Source organism: Colias philodice, chromosome 28 (assembly GCF_061535455.1).
Source record: "Colias philodice isolate Cphi_HAF_F1 chromosome 28, ilColPhil1 Martin Lab GWU primary, whole genome shotgun sequence".
In the NCBI taxonomy this organism is placed as follows: domain Eukaryota; kingdom Metazoa; phylum Arthropoda; class Insecta; order Lepidoptera; family Pieridae; genus Colias; species Colias philodice.
Window position 1 is genome coordinate 840,623 of NC_143113.1, and position 5,877 is coordinate 846,499.

Genomic DNA, 5,877 nt, shown 5'->3' on the forward strand with positions numbered 1-5,877 from the left:
TATATCTTTAAAAATCTTCAAAACAGGTGATTGTGTCTCTTTATTTTCTTTTGCGCCATGACTGGAAAAATACAAAAACTTTACTCAAACGGAATCGAACTACAACACTTGCACAAGCATTTTTTTTGAAGTGAAACTTCTTTATCGGGATTGAAAAAAATTTAGAGTAACATTTTTTCGTTACGCGTGACATTTTTCCGTTACGCGCCCTCTTTTTCTTATCCCTACCACGCGTGATTCGACGTATTTCTGTAAAGTTGCATATTATAGTAAATTATTTTTTTGAAAAATAAGGTCATAAAGAAGTTTCACTTCTTACGTGTGTACACTAGTACACGCACACATTTTTTTACCATAACGGTTTTAGAACCTTCTACAAAGTAAATGTAAAAAATATCTACTAATCAAATGTAAGGAATACAATAATTATAGAATATAGGTGTTTTTCCGCGGTTTCGCTCGAGATCGTCGTAGCCTATCCATACTAATCCATACTAATATTATAAATGCGAAAGTAACTCTGTCTGTCTGTCTGTCTGTTACTCAATCACGCCTAAACTACTGAACCAATTTGCACGAAATTTGGTATGGAGATATTTTGATACCCGAGAAAGGACATAGGATAGGTTTTATCCCGGAAATCCCACGGGAACGGGAACTATGCGGGTTTTTCTTTGACTGCGCGGGCGATGCCGCGGGTGGAAAGCTAGTTTGATATAATTATAAATAATCTACATTCATATCGAACCAGCCGTTCTAACGTGATAGACTAACAAACTATCCATTCTTTCTTCTCTTCTAATATTAGTAAGAATAATATTATTATTTACCTTTTTTTGCCTAATCCCATACTTGATATAACATTTCAAAAATCTGTCATTTGTGATAGACATTATTTATATTTATTTTAATTCCTGAAGACCTTGCTTAAGAAGTTTTATTATATTATTTTGAAAGAAAGAAAGAAAGAAAAGACATTTAATTCAACACACACATAAATACTTAAAAATAAAAAATAAAACAGAAATTAAATATAAAAACAAGATAAAAACAGAGTGAAATTGCGTTATAAAACATTAACATTAATTAGGTGTGATTCTGTGTGCTGAACAGGGACACCACTCAGGAATTAAGAGCTGCAGTACTGATTTTCAGTGGTTCCCGTGTTCCCAAATGACGCCTATAGTGGCAGAAAATGAAAAATATGAATAAATTAAAATAGATACCTATACACATACATTATACATTATACATATTTTATATTTATATCTCAAACGAGAATGCTCAAATTATAGAACTAAGATAAACCAGTCCTTCCACGAAGAGATTGTGTATCGGGATTTGACTATAACATACCTACCTATGCTTAAATCTTTAAAACTACGCAACGGATTTTGATGCAATTTATTTAAATAGATAGAGTGCTTCTCGAGGAAAGTTTAAGTATATAATTTATTAGGTTTTACACGAAGTGAGCGAAGCCGCAGGCAGAAAGCTAGTCGGCTCCTTCCCCGGGGGCCGTGGGTATCTTTGGAAGATTTCCCCACTATAAAAAAAAGGCAGAAAGCTAGTATCTATACTTCTATACTTATATTTTAAGCTGAAGAGTTTGTTTGTTTCAAGAAAAGGAATTACTTGTGTCGACCCATTTATCCAGGAAGGCTTTCGGCATTATATCATTATGCTAAGACTAACAGGAGCAGAGCAATGCGGGTAAAACCGCGGGGCACAGCTAGTATTATAATAAAACATTCAACATTCTCGCGGGGCAGCTAAACTCCGATAATAACAATTATTTACTAACAAATGTACGACATAAAATATATTTTTATTGCGGGCAAGTAACGGCACGCAATATCCTTGAGTGATACTCTTGACGCTAACTTTGGGGTTCCGTAGGTTTTTATAATATTTATAATACGACTAAAAATGCAGCGGTGGCTCAGTAGCAGACCTCCGACGTTAAATCGAAGACGGAGGTTTAGAAACTAAAAATCTGAACGGATTTTAAACGCGATTTATTCATTATATTATTTTCCCGTGACCACTCTCGCTGCGAAGTGTGCATTTCGCACACTTCGCGTCGAGACAATAATATAATGAATAAATCGCGTTTTAAATCCGTTAATATCTTTAATTTCTAAATGTAGAATACTGGCGTGAAATCAATCACTAGAAAATACTAAGTTGGAGGTTCGGAAATAAATTGATTTTCAATGTGTATGTAGATAGAATCACCACTGCTCGAACGGTGAAGTTGAAGAAGAGGAAAGCGTAATGTCAAAGAATCGAAAGTTCGACGACATGTGACATCTGCCCGCACTTGGCCAGCGTGGTGGATTATGGCCTGTACCCTCATAGGACGCCCGTGTCCCAGCAGTGGGAATGTATTATGGGCTGATGATGATGATAATAATAATTATCTGACTATGCGGATAGAAAGCTTTTTGTGTATGAATTGGGTTATGTTGAAGGAAAGATTTGCAAACTTAAGATCCTAGCTGTGCCCCGCGGTTACACCCGCATTGCTGCACTCTTGTTGGTCTTAACGTGATGATATATAGCCTATAGCCTTCCTCGATAAATGAGCTATCTAACACCGAAATAATTTTTCAAATCGGACCAGTAGTTCCTGAGATTAGCACGTTCAAACAAACATACTCTTCAGCTTTATAATACCTGGTGCATTCAATAAGTACCTAGCCTCATCGCCAGAGGGCGCTATTTTTTCAAAAGAGGTTTACCATAGTGTAGCTCATTCTTTTTTAATTATTTTTTTTAATTTTCATTCTAATCCCTTCATTTGTTTTAATTTGACAACTTATGGAAGCGAACGTGTCGATCGGTTTTGCAAAAATGGAAAAAGAGCACTATCGTTCGGTGATTCGATTTCTATTTTTGGACGGGAAAACGCGCATCGAAATCAAAGAGCGCTTAGATTCTGTGTACGGTGACTCTTCTCCATCGATGGCCACCGTCAAAAATTGGTTCAACGAGTTTGCACGTGGTCGTACGTCGGTTTTTGATGAACCACGTCCAGGTGCACCGAAAAGAGCTGCTACGGAGGAAAACATAAAAAAAGTCCATGATCTCGTATTGGCAGATCGCCGATTGAAGGTTCGGGAGCTAGCTGAGACTGTAGGCATTTCAGAAGGAACAGTGCATCATATTCTTCACGAGGAACTCAGCATGAGAAAGCTGTCGGCGCGATGGGTGCCGCATTTACTCACACCGGAAAACAAGCGCAACCGTGAGTCCACATCGGAGACGTGTTTGGCGCTGTTTAAGCGGAATCCAGGGGAGTTTTTGCGTCGTTTTGTGACCGTCGATGAAACCTGGATTCAGTGGTACACACCAGAGACCAAGGAGCAATCAAAACAATGGATCCAGACCGGGGAACGTGCCCCAAAGAAGGCGAAAACTGTAAAATCGGCCGGAAAAGTTATGGCCACCGTTTTCTGGGATTCACAAGGAGTGATCTACATCGATTACCTCGAGAAGGGTAAACCAATTACAGGGCTTTACTATGCCGATTTACTGGGCCGATTCGACGCCGAATTAAAGAAAAAACGACCCCATCTGGCTAAGAAAAAGGTGCTGTTTCACCACGACAACGCACCGGTTCACACGTCTGCCGTTGCCATGGCCAAATTGGTCGAATTACGGTACGAATTGCTGCCTCATCCACCGTATTCTCCAGATTTGGCCCCTTGTGACTTCTTTTTGTTTCCTAACCTGAAAAAATCACTCGCCGGGAATAGGTACGGATCAAATGAGGAGGTTATCGCCGCCACGGAGGCCTATTTTGCAGAGTTTGAGAAAACCTATTTTTCGGATGGGTTAAAAAAGTTGGAACATCGCTGGGCTAAGTGTATCAACCTAAAAGGAGACTACGTTGAAAAATAAATTGCCATTTTTCCAAAATTTTCGTATACTTTTTGTAGGCTAAGTATTTATTGAATCGCCCTCGTATTAGTATAGATTTACAATATTTTGAACTTTACATAATAAATAACGTTTAGTCTACGGAACCAATTGTAATAATTGGATCACACTTGACCACTTTAAGAGTTTATTGGGCGCAGTTTTTGAAATACGTATGAAATATCCATTTATCCTTTTTATACCCGTAAATGGTTATTTACACTATAATTTTTTTCATGACGAACACAAAATATTTATTTTATAAATAAAATAAATAATTTTTTATTCAATTAGACCTTACCTACCCGTGACTACTCTTACTGTAAAGCGAGTTCAATTCGAAGCAGCCATTCCTATGATTAGCGCGGTCAAACAAACAAACTCTTCAGTTGTATATTATATATTATTTAAATTAGTTAAATTATGACTTACCCGTGACCACTCTTACTGTAAATTGAGTTCAATTTGAACCAGTAATTCCCAAGATTGGCGCGTTCAAACAAACAAACACTCTTCAGTTCTTTAGGTACTAAATTACTTATGTAAAAGATTTATAATACCAATAATTCCTCAATATCTTCGTATCCGGGGAAAATTTATAAGTACTAGGTGGTATTTCGACATGCCCCGGATATGTGTCCCCGGGGACGGTCCCGGGGAGGTCCCATAAAGTTACCTACCCTCCTACGGAATTTACTTTAATATGTTTATTTGTGTAATAAGTTATTCGTCCCTTTTTATTGATTATTGATTATAAAGTGAGGTAATTGGGCGTAATGTAAGTCGAATTTAAATTATTATCTAATAATAAGACGTTTTTTTTTTTTCAAAAATATTAAATACTTTTCCCTCGTTTTATCAAGCTTTATTAGCATTTTGAATATTTTTTGTTCGTACATGTTTACATTTAAATGGCTGAACAGATTTCGATAAAAAATTACACACTTAACCGTTGATAAACTTGAATACTAAACATTGAGATACAATTTTAATGTTCACTATGTTAACACTATACTAGGTTATGACAATAATTCAAAAGTGCAAGAAGTCTAATTGAATAAATAAATGTTTGAGTTTCATAAAAACACTAGCTGCTCCGCGCGGTTTCACCCCCGTGGCTCCACCCCTGTTGGTCGTAGCGTGATGATATATAGCCTATAACCTAGTCTAACACCGAAAGAATTTTTCAAATCGGACCAGTAGTTCCCGAGATTAGCGCGTTCAAACAAACAAACTCTTCAGCTTTATAATATTAGTATAGATAATTAGTTATCCTCCTAAAATCCTTTTTTCAACCATACTCAAACTCAAACTCAATGTTTTCTTCAACCGCAAGTGAAGTAGGATAAACATACAATATTACGACACTAGGCTATAAACCCGGGAATCGAATCTTGAACCCTAACCCAGGGGCATCATGCGACGTATGTTATTTATGCCCGTCTGTCACTCACATATTAGCCCACAGGGTTGGCACAAGGAGGAAATAAAAAAAGGAAAGGAAAAAAAAAACCTGCATCGTCATTCCTTAATGAAAAAAAAAAACTTTGGCAAGATTCATAGATACCAAAAAGGTTTTGCCATGACACGACCTTGAAATTTTACTTTAAAATTTTTCAGTTACATTTTAAACATTGCAACGAGACGACGAATGACGAGTGTTTCATTGTATGTTTATTTCTTAATTTTTTTTTTTTTTATAATGCACCATTATTTATGTAATAAATAAACAAACGCAGCGTATTCTATATTTCTTCTTCTTTAAAATTTAAACAATATTTTTCAATAGGACAAAACGGTACAGTAACTATTTTCAATTAAATTATTTCACAAAAAAAAAAAATTCCCACAGGGTAAACAGCCCTATAGCGGCCATGTTTACGCTCACCTCTGCCGTTTAACCTGTTATTTTATTTATCAGGAGTCGCCTTACGACATTTACATTCTGAATTC